The sequence below is a fragment of the Bos indicus genome, chromosome 24 (assembly GCF_029378745.1).
Source record: "Bos indicus isolate NIAB-ARS_2022 breed Sahiwal x Tharparkar chromosome 24, NIAB-ARS_B.indTharparkar_mat_pri_1.0, whole genome shotgun sequence".
Lineage (NCBI taxonomy): Eukaryota > Metazoa > Chordata > Mammalia > Artiodactyla > Bovidae > Bos > Bos indicus.
In genome coordinates this window covers 237,101-253,130 of record NC_091783.1, presented here as the reverse complement: position 1 = coordinate 253,130, position 16,030 = coordinate 237,101, and positions in this window count along the sequence as shown.

Below are 16,030 nucleotides of genomic sequence, written 5' to 3'. Positions count from 1 at the left end.
ACAGTGTGCAGTGTGAACCTACCTCCCAGACCCTGTACCTGGGACACATGTTCACAGTCTTTAGGGTGACACCTCTCCCAGACCCCGTACCTGGGAAGAAATATCTTCAGCCTCCCAAGTGACACCCTCCTAGGCCCTGCACCTGGGGTCACACTTCCACAAAGTCCTATGTGACAGCCCTGCCCAGATCCTGAACCTGGTGTCACATGTCCAGAGTCTCCAGCATGACCTCCATCCCAGGCCCTGTACCTGGGGTTACATGTCCACAGTCTCCAGGGTGACAATACTCTCCATATTTTGCACATGGTGTCACATCCACATTCTCCAGGGTGACCCAAGCTCCCTGTCCCTGTACTGGGGTCTTACAACCACAGTCTACAGGGAACCTCCCCTTTCAGACCCTACACCTGATGTTTATTGCCGGGAGCCGGCATATTGCATATTGAGTGCATATTGCATATTGAGTGCAGCACTTTTCAGGATCTGGAATAGCTCAACTGGAATTCTATCACTGCCGGTAGCCAGCGTGAGGAACTCCGCCCATGACAAAGGTCATGAGGAAGGAGGCTCGGCATACGCAAAGGCGGGATCGAGCCTCAGGAGTCTCCCTGGAAATTCTCGAGCAATCTACCCCCAAAACCAGAGTCTGCCTACTTTCTGCTTTGTGCTTTCACCTACACCTCTGACTTTACGGGGGGCTGTCCCCCACTACCTCTCTGACAAAAGTTAGCTTACAGCTCCAGTTAATAATTCCTGGGTGTGACAGTGTTTAACCTACAAACTCCTTTGGAAATCCTCTAGCCTGCCTGAATAGGTTTTTCCGGCCACATGTGATTGTTCAGAGCCTCCCCAACTGTGAGAGGCAGGAGATGTTCTAAACTGTCTAAACACAGATTCTTTTGAGTAGTTAAAAGATTGATTAGAAATTGTATTGGTGAAGGGTTTTTCACTTGTTGGGCCAATGTTTGCTGCTAAGTCTCCATATCCCTTACCTGCTGTGTCCCTGGCAGTGTATTGATTAATATAATTGGTGTAAATAGTAGCTTTAATGTTTGTAACCTGGGACCCTTGAGTTAATTCTTTTTCTTGTTATAGCCCACCACACCTTTGCGCTGTAGGAATGCAACTTTATCTAATGCTTTTGGAGGGTGGCTCCTGACCAATCACCTTTAGAGAAAAATAAGTTTTCTGAAGAAAAGGTCTTAAATTGTTAACAGGCCTCCGGGCCAGAAGATGATGCAAATCACCTAAGCTTTTGCATATGCTAAGTTTGCAGGAAGAAAGCCTGGTTTGCTGCAAGACTCTACCCCTTCCCCCATTATCCTCTGCATAACTTAAGGTATAAAAACTACTTTGGAAAATAAAGTGCGGGCCTTGTTCACCGAAACTTGGTCTCACCATGTCGTTCTTTCTCTTACCTTCTGGCTGAATTATTCAGCCTCTTTTCTTCACTGAATTTTCCTCACTGAGCTATCCTCATTCTATTACTCTTTATATCCTTAATTAACATTTAATTAAGCAATTGTTTCCTGATCTTCGCCTACGCCGTCTCTCCTTCGAATACCCTGGTTCAGCCGGGGCTGGTCCCCGGCAGTTTATTATCTCCAGGATGACCCCACATCCCAGACCATGTACCTGGGGCCATGTGTATAACAGTCTCCCAGGTGAGCTCCCTCCCCAGAACCTGCACCTGGTGTCATTTCGACTGTCTCCAAGGTGACACGTCTGTATACACCCAGCACCTGGGGTCAAACGTGCACATTCTCCAGGGTAACAACCCTCCCAGACCTTGCTCCTGGGGTTATACATCCACAGTCTCCATTGTGACACCCACCTACCAGACCCTGCACCTGTGGTCACCTAACCACTGTCTCCAGGGTGACAATACCCCCCAGATTATGTACATGGGGTCACACATCCACATTCTCTAGGGTAACCCAACCTTCCTGACCCTGTACTGTGGTATCACAACCACAGTCTTCAGGATGACCATCTTCCCAGACCCTGCACCTGGCTTCTTGTGTCCACGGTCTCCAGAGTAAATCCTACCCAGACCCTTCACCTGGGGTCACATGTACACAGTCTCCTTGATGACACCCCTCCCAGACCTGTACCTGGGATCACATTTCCAGTTTCCAAGGTAACCTCCTTTCCCAGAACCTACATGTGGGGTCACATGTACACAGTCTCCAGGGTGACCCCACCTCACCAGAATTTTTACTTTGGGTCACATGACTACAGTGTCTAGGGTGACCCCACCTCATCAAAATTTTAGCTCTGGTCACAAGTCCACAGTCTCCAGGGTGACACACTCCCCAGAGCCTGTACCTGTGGTCACATGTCCACAGACTTCAGGGTGACTCACCACACCTGTTTGAGCACCTGGGATCACCTGTCCACAGTCTTCAGGGTAACCTCCCCTCACAAACCCTACACCTGGTGTCACATGTCCACAATTTCCAGGGTGACAACTTCTCAGACCGTGTACCTGAGGTCACATGTCTTCAGTCCCCAAGGTGACCCCTCCCAAGCACTGTCTTGGGTTCACAGGTCCACAGTCTCTTCTGTGACCTATCTCTCATACACTGTACCCGGGGTCACATGTCCACAGTCTCCAGTGTGATACCCTTTCCCAGACACTGTACATGGGCCACACGTCCAGTCTATAGGGTGACCACCCTCACAGACCCTGTACCTGTTGTCATACTTCCACAATATACAGGGTGATTCCCTACCCAGATATTGCACCTGGTGTCACATGTCCACAGTCTCTAGTGTGACCTACCTCACAGACCCTGCATCTAGGGTAACATGTACACCATCTCCAGGTGACCTCACCTCCCAAATGATGTACCTAGGGTCAGATGTCACTGACTCCAGGGTGAGTAACCTCTCATGTCCCCACACCTGGGTTCAAACATCCACAGTCTCCAGGGTGAACCCACCTCCAAGACCATGTACCTGGAATTACATTTCCAGTTTCCAGAGTAAACCTGCCTCCCAGACCCTAGACCTGGGGTCACATGTCCACAGTCTTCACGATGAAACCCTCCCAACCCTGAACCTGGGTCACCTGTCCATAAGCTCCAGGGTGACAACTTCTCAGCCCCTGGGCTGGGGTCACATGTCTACAGTCTGAAGGGTGATTCCACTTTCCAGATCCTGCACCTGTCTCACACTTAAACAGTCTCCAGTGTGACTGCTCCTGGTCCTACACCTGGGGTCACATTTCTACAGTCCCCTGGATGACACCTCTCCAAGGTCCTGTACCTGGGGTCTCATGTGCATAGTCTCCATGGTGAACCCCCCTCCCAGACCCTGTCCCTAGGGTCAAATATCTGCAGTATCCAGTGTAACTTCCCCCAGACCATAAACACGGGGTGACACCTCCAGTTTCCAGGATGAGCCCACCACCAGACCCTCTACCAGGGGTCTCATGTCCACAGTCTGCAGGGTAACTCCAACTCCTAGGCCCTATACCTGAAGTCACAAGTCCACAGTCTCCATGGTGACCCCCTTTCAGACCATGCACCTTGGATCACACATCCAAGTATGAGTCTTCAGGGAGAGCCCCCTCACCAAATTTGGCACTTTTAGTCACATGTCCATAATGACTCCACCTCACAGACTCTGTTCCTGGGGTCACATGTCCCCAGGTACTACGGTGTGTCCCTACCTCCAACACCCAATACCTGGGCTTACACGTCTACTCTTAAGTCCCTGCACATGTCCACACTCCACAGAGTGACGCCACCTCCCAGAACCTACATCTGGGGTCAAAGGTCCACAGTCTCCATAGTGACTCCACCTCCAAGACCCTGACCCTGCCGCCACTTGTCCACAGTCTCCAGGGTGAACCCACCTCCCAGACCATGTATCTGACACTACATTTCCAGTTTCCAGAGCAAACCCAGCTCCCAGACCCTACAACTGGGGTCACATGTCCACATGGTACATCCACAGTGTCCTGGGTAACCCCCCTTCCCAGACCCTATACCTGGGATCAAACTTCCAGTGTCCAAGGTGACCCACCTCCACCCACCCTTCACCTGGGTTTACATGTCACAAACCTCCAGGGTGACTCACCTCCCAGATCCTGCACCTGCAGTCACATGTCCACAAGCTCCAGGGTGACATCCTCCCAGACCCTGGACCAGGGTCACATGTCTACAGTTTGAAGGGTGATCCCACCTCCCAACCCTATACCTACATTCTCGCTTGAACAGTCTCCAGGGTGACTGCTCCTGATCCTGCACTTGGGGTCAAATTTTTACAGTCCCCTGGATGATACCTCTCCCAGGTCCTGTACCTGGGGTCACATGTGCATAGTCTCCATGGTGACCCCCCTTGCAGATCCTGTCCCTGAGGTCAAATATCTGCAGTATCCAAGGTAACCCCCAGACCATAAACATGGGCTGACACCTCCAGTTTCCAGAATGAGCCCACCTTCAGACCCTGTACCAGGGTCACATATTCACAGTCTTAGGGTAACCCTAACTCCTAGACTCTGTTCCTGGAGTCACAAGTCCAAAGTCTCCGTGGTAACCCCTTCCCAGACCATTCACCTTGGATCACACATCAGAGTCTCCTGAGAGAGCTGCCTTGTCAAAACCTTCACTTTTAGTCACACGCCCAAAGTCCCCAGGGTGACCCCACCTCGCAGACTCTGTACCTGGGCCACATGTCTACAGTCTACTGTGTGACTCCGCCTCCAACACCCAGTACCTGGGGTCCCATGTTCACAGTCTCCGGGGAGATCTCACTTCTCAGACCCTGCACTTGGAGTCACATGTCTACAGTATTCAGTGTGACACCCTCTAGACCTGGAACTGGTGTCACATTTCCAGTGTCTAGTGTGATACCCCTCCACAAACACTGTGCTTGTTTCACTCGTCCACAGTCTCCAGTGTGACCCCATCTCCCACACTGAGTAACTGGGATCACATGTCCACAGTCCAGGGTAACCCCACCACCCAGGCCATATACCTGGAGTCATCCAGTCTCCATGGTGACCTCCTCCCAGGCCATGTACCTGGGATCACATGTCCACAGTCCCCAGGGTCTACCCCTCCCAGACCCTGTAACTGGGGTTACACATCCACAGTCTCCACAGTGACCACCTCCCAGACCCTACATGTTGGTAACATGTCCAGAGTCTACAGGGTGACAAACCACCCCAGACACTTTACCTGGGGTCACACATCAACAGTCGCCTGGATAAGCCCACCTCCAGACCCTGTACCTGGGGTTGTATGACCACAGTTTGCAGGGTGACAGCACGGCCCTGACCCTGCATCTGGGATTGCAAATCCATGGTCTACAAGGTGACTCTTTCCCACACCATGCACCTTGGATAACCTGCCAGCAATCCCAGGAGTTATCCTGCTTCCCAAACCCTGCACCTGGGCTCACACATCCACAGTCTCCAGGGTGAACCCCTCCCAGACCCTTTACCTGGGGTTACATGTCCACAGTCTCCATGGTAACACCCCTACCAGACCCTGAACCAGGGTCACACATCCACAGTTTTCAGGGAGAGGACTCCCAAACAGTGCACAGGGTTCACATATCCAAAGTCTCCTATGTAAACCCCCTCCAGACCATGCACCTGAATTCACAAGTCCACAGTCTCCAGGGTGACATCCCTCCCAGACCCTGAACCCGGGGTCATATGTCCACAGTCTCCATTGTGACACCCTCTGCCACAACCTGCATCCGGGGTCACATGTCCACAGTCCACCAAGCACAGTCCTCCCCAGATTTGTACATAGGGTCACACGTCCACATTCTCCAAGTGATCCAACCTCCCTGCCCCTGTACTGTGGTATCACGACCACAGTGACCAAACCTCACAGGCCTGGCACCTGGGTTCTCAGGTCCACGGTCTCCATGGTAAACCACTCCCAGACCCTGCACCTGACGTAACATGTTCATAGTCTCCAGGGTCACCCCACCTCCCAGACCAGGTCCCTGGGGACATATGTCCACAGTCTCTTGGATGAGCCCCCTCCCCAGACTCTGCACATGGGATCACACATCCACAGTCCCTGAGAGACCTCACCTCCAAGACCCTGGGATCACATATCCAGTCTCCAGGGTGACCCCACTTCCCCAGACTCTGTACCTGGGGTCACACTTCCATAGTCGCCAAGGTGATCCCCTCCAGAACCTGCACCTGGGTCATACTTCCACTGTCTCTACGGTGGCATCACTGCCCAGACACTGTACCTGCGGTCACATGTCTACTGTCTTCAGGGTGAGGACTCCCAATTACTGCACATGGGTTCACATATCCCAAACTCTCCTACATGACCCCTATCCTGTCCCTGTACATGAGGTCACATGTCCACAGTCTACAGGGTAAGCCTGACTTCCAGACCCTTTACCTGGGATTACATGTCCACAGGCTCCAAGGTGAACCCTCCTCATCAGAACTTTTAGCTGTGATCACACATCCGTAGTCTCCAGGGTAACACCCCCCCAGGCCCTTTACCTGTGCTCACACGTCCACAGACTTCAGGGTGACCCCACCACACCAGTCTGAGCACCGGGAATCACATGTCTACAATCTCCAGGGTAACCATTCCTAACAGACCTACACCTGGGGTCACATGTCCAGTTTCCAGGTTGACATCCTCCCAGACCCTTTTCCTGAGATCACGCATCTTCAAATCCCAGGGTGTCCTCTCCAAGGCACTGTACTTGAGGTCATATATCTAAAGTCTCTACTGTGACTATCCTCCCAGACACTGAAATTAGGTTCACATGTCCACAATTTCTAGGCTGACACCCTTTCCCAGACCTTGTACCTGGTTCACACATCCACAGTCTCCAGCTTGACGCCCTTTCCTAGACCCTGTGCCTGGTTCACACATCCACAGTCCCCAGTCTGAAGCCTTTTCCCAGACTCTGTACCTGGGGTCATACTTCCATAATATCCATGGTGACACCCCTGCCCAATTCTGCACCTGGTGTCACATGTCCAGTCTCGAGTGGACCCTGCACCTGGGATCATACTTCCACAGTCTCTACTGTGACCCTCCACCCAGACTCTGTACCTGGGGTCAAATATCTGCAGTCTCTGGTGTGGCGCCCCTTACAGAACCTGCACCTGCAGTCACACGTTGACAGTCTCCAAGGTGACCCACCTCCAAACACACTGCACGTGGGGTCAAACATGCACAGTTTCCAGGGAGACACCCCTGCCAGACCTTGAACCTTGAGTCACACATCCACAGACCAGGGTGAGGACTCCCAAACACAGCACCTGGTTTCCCATATCCAAAATCTCTTATGTGACACCCCACCAAATCCTGCATTTGGGTTCACATGTCCACAGTTTCCCGGGACACACTCCCAGACCCTGTACCTGAAGTCACATGTCTTCAGTCCCAAGGGTGACCCCTCCCAGGCACTGTATTTGGGGTCACATGTCCACAATCCCCAAGTGACCCCACCTGCCAGATCCTGTGCCTGGAGTCACACGTCCACTGTCTCCAGGGAAACAACACCTCTCAGACCATGCACCTGGGGTCACACGTTCACAGTCTCCAGGGTGACCCCTTCCTGAACCTGCACCAGGGGTCACATTTCCACTGTCTATAGGGTGACACATGTACCCAGAGGCTGTACCTGGAATAAGACGTCCAGAATCTCCAGGGTGACCTCCTTCCATAACCTGCACCTGGGGTAACATGTCCAGAGTCTTCAGGCTGACACCCTACCCTAGACCATGTACCTGGGGTTACATGGCCACAGTCACCATGGTAAACCCCCTCAAAGACTCTATGCCTGAGGTCACATCTCCACCATCTCCAGGGTGACCCCCTTCCCAGACTATGTACTTGGGATGTCATATCCAGTCTCCAGCCTGATTCCACCTCCCAGACTCTATACCAGGGTTCAAAACTGCACAGTCTCCAGTATGACCCCACCTCCAAGATGCTATACCTGGGGTCACACATCCGCAGTTTCCAGGGTAACCATCCTCTCTGGCCCTGCAACTGGGGTCACAGGTCCACAGTCAGCAGGGTGCTCCACCTCAGCAAACCCTGCACCTGGGGTCACATGTCAGTCTCTGGGGAGAACCTTCTCAGCAGATCCTGAACCTGGGGTCACACATACATAGTCTCCAGGGTGACCCCACCTCCCAGACCCATCACCTATGGTCACAGGTCCACAGGCTCCAAGGTGACCCCTTTGAGAAACCTGCACCTGGGTCACAGGTCCAGAGTCTCCTTGGTGACACCCCCACCATGATCTGGGGTCACATTTCTAGTTTCCACAGTAACCTCCCTTCCCAGACCCTGCACCTGAGGTCACACTTCCAGGGTCTCTGGGGTGACAAACCTCCCAGACCCTGTACCTGGGGTCACACGACCACAGCCTCCAGGGTGACTGCACCTCACCAGTACTTGTACCTTGGGTTACATGTTCACAGTCTCTAGGGTGACCCCACCTCATCAGAACTTTTACCTGTGGTCACACCTCCACAGTCTTTAGAGTGATCACCACTCCCAGACAGTGAACATCTGGTCACACATCCATAGTCTCCAGGGTGACACCACCCAGGACACTGAACCCGTGGTCACACATCCACAGACTTCAGGGTGATCCTACAGTACAGTCCGAGCACCTGAGATCACACATCCGGTCTCCAGGGTAACCTTCCCTCACAGACACTACACCTGGGGTTACATTTCCCCAGTTTCTACTGTGACCATCCTCCCAGACCCTGTACCTGGGGTCACACGTCAACAGTCTCCAGGGTGACACCATCCAGGACACTGAACCTGTGGTCACATGTTCACATACTTCAATGTGACCCCACAACTACAGTTTGAGCACCTGGGATCACACATCCACAGTCTCCAGGGTAGCCTTGCCTCACAGATACTACACCTGGGGTTAAATTTCCACAGTCTCTGCTGTGACCATGCTCCCAGACACTGTATGTTGGGTTACATGTCCACAGTCTCCAGGGTGACAATCCTCCCCACATCCTGTCTGGAGTGACACATCCACATTCTCCAGGCTGACCCAACCTCCCTGACCCTGTACTGGGGTATCACAACCACTGTCTCTTGGGTGACCAAATCTCCCAGACCCTGCACCTGTATTCTAACATCCACAGTCACCAGAGTAAGTCCCTCCGAGACCCTGCAACTGAGGTAACATGTCCACATTCTCCAGGGTGACCCCACCTCCAAGACCCTTTACCTGGGGTCACATGTCCACTGTCTCCAGGGAGACCACACCTTCAAGATCATGCACCTGGGTTCACATGTTCATAGTCTTCAGGGTGATCCCCTCCCGAACCTGCACCTGGGGTAACATTTGTACTGTCTATAGGGTGGCACACATCCCCAGACATTGTTCCTGGAATCACATTTCCAGAGTCTCCAGGCTGACACCCCAGCCCAAACCCTGTACTTGGGGTCACATGGTTACATTCTCCAGGGTGAACCCCCTACACACATATGGAGTGTACGTGAGGTCACATGTCCACCATGTCCAGGGTGACATCCTTCCAAAAGTATGAACATAGGGTCACATGTCCCATCTCCAGCGTGAACCCACCTCCCAAAACCTGTACCAGGCTTCAAAACTCCAGTCTCCACGGTGATCCCACACACCAAACCCTGAACCTGGGGTCACATGTCCACAGGCTCCAGGGTTACCCCTTCGAAATACCTGCACCTGGGTCACATGTCCAGAGTTTCCTTTGGGACTCCCCTCCTAGACTCTGTATCTGGGGTCACATTTTCAGTTTCAAGGGTAAACTTACCTCCAAACCCTGCATATGGAGTCACACACCCATGTCTCCAGACTGACCACACTTTACCAGAACTTGTACCTTGGGTCACATGACAAGTCTCTAGGGTAACCCCACCTCATCAGAACTTTTACCTGTGGTCATATCTCCACAGTCTCCGGGGTGACCACCATTTCCAGACCCTGAACATCTGGTCACATATTCATAGTCTCCAGGGTGACACCACCAAAGATGCTGAACCTGTGGTCACATGTCCATAGGTTTCGGAGTGACCCCACAACACTGGCCCAGGCACCTGAGATCACATGTCCACAGCCTCCAGGATAACCTCCCCCTCAGTCACTACACATGGGATCACACATCCACTGTTTCCAGGATAACAACCTCCAAGACCCTGTAACTGAGGTCACATGTCTTCGGTTCCCAGGGTGACCCCTCCCAGACACTGTATTTGGGATCACATGTCCACAGTCTGTACTGTGATTATCCTCCAAGACATTGTACCTGGGCTTACACATCCACAGTGTCCATCATGATGCTCTTTCCCAGACCCTGTACCTGGGTCACACATCCACATTCTCCAGGGTGACTCCCTTCCCAGACCTGGTGAAGTGAAGCGAAGTTGCTCAGTCATGTCTGACTCTTTGCAACCCCATGGACTGTAGCCTACCAGGTTCCTCCTTCCATGGGATTTTCGAGGCAATAGTACTGGAGTGGGATGCCACTTCCTTCTCCAGGGGATCTTTCCTGTACCTGGGGTCAAATATCTGCAGTCTCCAGAGTGACACCCTCCCAGACCCTGTACCTGGGTTCTCACATCCATGGCCCCTCCCAGGCCCTGCACCTGAAATAACATGTCCACAGTCTCCAGAGTGACACCCTCCCAGACCCTGTACCTGGGTTCTCACATCCATGGCCCCTCCCAGGCCCTGCACCTGAAATAACATGTCCACAGTCTCCAGGGTGACCCCACCTCCCAGACCCTGTACCTGGGGTCACATACATAGTCTCCAGGGTTACCCCGCCTCCAAGACCCAGTACTGGGTTCACACGTCCTCAGTCTTCAGGGTGATCCCCTCCCAGACCCTGCATCTAGTGTCACATGTCCACAGTCTTCAGGGTGACCCCCTTCAAATGCTGCATCTGGGGTCACACGTCCACAGTCCCCAGGATGACAACCCTGCCCAGACCCTGTACTTGAGTCACATGGCCAGTCTCATTGTGACCTCCCTCCCAGGCCCTATACCCGGTGTTAAATGTCTGCAGTATCCACGATGACCCCCTCCCAGACCATATACACGGGTCACACATCCACAGTCTCTAGAGTTAGCCTCTTCCCCAGACATTGCCCTTTGGGTCACATATCCACAGTCCCCAGGGTGACCCCACCACTTAGACCCTGTACCTGAGATCCCACGTCAACAGTCTCCAGGGTTACCCCAGCACTCAGACCCAGCACCTGGGTTCACATCCATAGTCTCAAGGTGACCCCCCATCCAGACCCTACACCTGTGGTCACATGTAGATAGTCTCCAGGGTTACCCCCTCCCAGGCCATATACATGTTATCATAAGTCCACAGTCTCCAGGGTTAGCCTCTTCCCCAGACACTGCACTTTAAGCCACACGTTCACTGTCCCAGAAATGAACCGACCTCCCAGAACCTGTACCAGGGTCTCCTTGGATACCCTACCTCACAAACCCTATATCTGGAGTCGCACATCCAAAGTCTCTAGGGTACCCCACCTCCTAGACCCTATAACTGGGGACAATGTCCACAGTATCCAGGGTGATCCACTCAACCCTGGACCTTGGGTCACACTTCCACAGTGTCTATTGGTGACATCCCTCTTCAGACACTTACCTGGCGTCACATGTCCAGTGACCCCACCCACCAGACTGAGCAACTAGGATCACATATCTACAGTCCAGGGTAACCCTGACCTCCCAGACTTTATACCTGGAGACACATGTGAATAATTTCCACTTTAACTCCCTCCCAAACCACGCACCTGGGTTCAATGACCACTATTTCCAGTGTGATCCCCTCCTGACCCTACACCTGGGGTCATATTTCCACAGTTTCAAGGGTGACACTTCTCTCCAGACCCTGTACCTGGGGTCACATCTGCACAGTCTCTGGATGACACCACACCCCAGACACTGCACCTGGGGCCACATGTTCCATTCAAGTTGCTGCAGAGGAATCAGGCCTTATCTCGAGTTGAGGGGGAACTCAGTGTTGTTTAGACTTGTGGCGGGAAACTCGAAGTTCCTCTCGAGTTGCAATGGAGATCTCGGGATTCCTCTTTTGAGGGGCGAGGGCGAGGGCGAGGGCGAGGGTGAGGGCGAGGGCGAGGCTCCTATCTTATTGAAATGATGTGTGGCTACTAACTAGTGCTGGCAAGGGACTACTCTCTCCTTGTGGTCCGGGTCAACTCTGTAGTTGCGGGAGTTTAAATTCTCTCCAATGGTGATGTGTAAGCTCTTCTCTCCTTGTGATATGAGGTTCATCTGTATTAGCAGAAGAAGGATCCCTCTCTTCATGTGATGTCCAGTGGTCTCCTATCAAGTTGTGGTGGAGGGCTCCTCTCGAGGGGTGAGGCTGGGGTGTGCATGTCTCTATGGGGGAGGTCCTCTCTACTTTTGGCTCTATAGATTCCTCACTAACATTAGTGGAATTGCTGTTCTCTAGTTGTGAGGGACTCAACTAGACTTCGTTTAAGAAGCTCTTCTCCATTGGAGGCAGAAGGTCTTCTCTCTCAGTGTGATATCCTGGGGAACACCACTCTAGTTTTGCCTGGGGAATCTGCTTCAGTTTTGGCTGGGGAGCCACTCAGTCATTTGGTCCAGTGGCCCCTTTTTTTGTTACAGCCTAGGGATCCTGTCTCTTGAGTTGCACCATGTGACTTGGGATTCATTTAAAGTTGTGGTGGAGACTCTTCTGGAGCTTCAGTGGGACAGATCCTATCTAGTAGTGATGTGCAGGCTGGTCCCTGTCTAAGTGCAATGTGTGGGAGGCTACACTCTAGATGCAGCATGGGCTCCACTCTAATTACAGTGGGGGTGCACTCTTTATTTGCTCTGGTCGGCTCATCTGTAGTTGTCGTTTGCAGCCACCTCTCTAGTTGTGGCAGAGTAACTCCTCTTTAATTGTGGTAGTTGGGCTCCTCTCTAGATGCGGTAGAGTGCTCTTCTCAAATTAGGAGTCGGGTGACTCCTCTATTGTTGTAATGAGAAGGGGTGCTTTTTCTAGTTGTGATGTGCAGAAAGCTCCTGTTTATTTGTGGCAGGGTGCACATCCTGCTTAGTTGTGGTCTGAGGCTTCCTCTCTTGTGGTGGTAGAATGCTCCTCTCAAATTGTGGTGGGGTAAGCTCCAAGATCACTGCAAATGGTGGCTGCAGCCATGGAATTAAAAGACGCTTACACCTTGGAAGAAAAGTTATGATCAACCTAGATAGCATATTGAAAAGCAGAGACATTACTTTGCTAACAAAGGTCCATCTAGTCAAGGCTATGGTTTTTCCAGTGGTCATGTATGGATGTGAGTTGGACTGTGAAGAAAGCTGAGTGCCAAAGAATTGATGCTTTTGAACTGTGGTGTTGAGACGACTCTTGAGAGTCCCTTAGACTGCAAAGAGATCCAACCAGTCCATTCTAAAGGAGATCAGCCCTGGGTGTTCTTTGGAAGGAATGGGCTAAAGCTGAAACTCCAGTACTTTGGCCACCTCATGCGAAGAGTTGACTCATTGGAAAAGACTCTGATGCTGGGAGGGATTGGGCACAGGAGGAGAAGGGGACAACAGAAGATGAGATGGCTGGATGGCATCACCGACTTGATGGACGTGAGTTTGAGTGAACTCCGGGAGTTGGTGATGGACAGGGAGGCCTGGCGTGCTGTGATTCATGGGTCACAGAGTCGGACAGGACCGAGCGACTGAACTGAACTGAAGCTCCTCTTGGGAATCCTCTGGAGTTGCATCAAAAGGCGAATGTTCTACTTGTGTTGTGATGGGAAACTTGAAGGTCCTCTTGTGTCACTGCAGGTGAATCAGTCCTCATGTAGTGTTGAGGTGGTGAAGTCAGGGTACTTGTTGAGTTGCGGTGGGAAACTTGGGGTTCTCTCGAGTTGCAACAGGAGTCAGGCCTGCTTTCGAGTTGAGGCGGGTAACTAGGGGTTCCTCTTGAGTTGCATCAGGGATCTTCATGTTCCTCTCAAGTTGCAGCTGGGGAGTTGGGCCTCCTCTCGAGTTGCAGGGGGGAACTCGGGGTTCCTCTTGAGTCACAGCAGGGAATCAGAGGTACTCTCCAGTTTCAGTGAGAAATCAGTGATCCTCTGGAGTTGCAGTGTGGGACTTAGGGTTCCACTGGAGCCATGGCAGAGAACTCAGGATTCTTCTTGACTTGGGCATTACTCAGGATTCCTCTAGACTTGTGTTGGGGCCTCCTCTCAAGTTCTCTTGACATGACTCATCTCTAGCAGGGATGTGAAGGGTGGCCCCTGTCTTGCTGCAATGTCGGGTGGCTACTCACTAGTTTTGACATCGTACATCTCTACCACTCTGGTCAGGGTCAACTCTGTAGTTGTGATGGTTTTGATTCTCCCTAGTTGTAGTGTCCAAGCTCCTCTCTACTTCTGGTGTGAGGTTCACCTCTTTTAGCAGCAGCAGGGCTCCTATCTATGTGTCATGTCCAGCAGGCTCCTCTCAAGTTGTGGTGGTGACCCCGAGTAGCAGCTGACTTGGGGTTCCCTTAGACTCATGGTGGAGCCTCCTCTCGAGATACAGTGAGGCAGATATTCTCTAGTAGTGATGTGCAGGCTGGCCCCTGTCTAGTTACAGTGTGCCAGAGGCTACTCTCAAGTTGTGGCATGAGGCTCCACTCTAGTTGCAGTGAAGATCCACTCTATTTGCGGTGGGATGGCTATTCTCTAACTGTAATTTGCATACTCCTCTCTAGTTGTGATATGGGGACTCCTTTTAGTTGTGATAGTGTGATGGTGTGGTTCCTCTCTAGTAGCAATGTTCAGGGTGGCTTCTGTTTAGTTGTGATGTGTGGGTGGCTAAACAACCTGTGGCATGGTGCTCTTCTCTAGTTGGCGTTGGATGTTAACTCTTATTGTGTTGGATGAGCTCCTCTATAGTTGTGATGTGCAGTATCCTCTTGAGTTTTTTTAGGGGCCTATTCTCTAGTTATGACTATGGAAGTGTGTCTGGAACCTCCAGAGTTGCAGTGGAGTGTTCCTCTCAAATTGTGGAGGGGATTTCCTCTCTGGTAGTGATGTGCACAGGCACTCTTTCCAGGTGCGATATTTATGAGCCTGCTCTCTAATTTTGGCACAGCCCCTCCTCTTTAGTTGTGGCATGGGAGCCTCCTCTCTAGTTGAGGAAGGAGAGCTTCTGTGTAATTGCATTGTATGCGAATGCTCCTCTCAAGTGGTAAAGTTCAAGGGGCTGCTCTCTAGTTGTGCAGAGGTTACTCTTCTCTGATGTTGGTAGGGGGGTCTACTCGACTGGCACAGGTGGTGTGTCTCTATTTGCTGTGGAGGGGACCCTATTGAAGTGCAATGTCCAGGATCTCCTCTCAAGTTGTTGTGGTGGGTCACTCTCCAGTATTGTCAGGTGGGCTCCTCTCTCGTTGTGGCCATGGGCTTCTCTTGAGTTATGGCATAAGCCTCCTCTCAAGTTCAGGAGGAGAATTGTGGCTCCTTTCTAGTTGCCATGGTGCCTCCTCTGGGGGATCTCTGTGGGGAGTATGTTCTCTCTACTTGTGACATTTGGGTCTCCTCACTAGTTTACATGGCTCCACTCTAGTTGTGAGAGTCTCATCTCATGTTACTTCAGGGATCTCATCTCTATTTGTGGCAGAGAGTCTTCTCTCTAGGTGCAACGTGCCAGAGGACACCTCTCTAGTTTTGGTAGGGGAATCCCCTCCAGTTCTATCAGGTGGCTCCTCTGCTTTTCACCGGGGGCTCTTTTCTTGTGACAGCATATGGCACCTGTCAAATTGTGGTTGGGGACTCGGGGTTCCTCTCAAGTTGGGACAGGTGATTTAGTGTTCCTTTAAAGTTTTGGTGGGGCCTCCTCTCGAGCTGCATGAGGCAGCTCCTCTCTAGTAGAGATTAGCAGGGTGGCTCCTGTCTAGTTGTGGTGTGTGGTAGGTTACTGTATAGTTATGCTTGGGACTCCACTCTTGTTGCAGTTGGGTCAACTGATGTATCTGTTTCAGCTCCTCTCTAGTTGTGGCAGGGGTGGG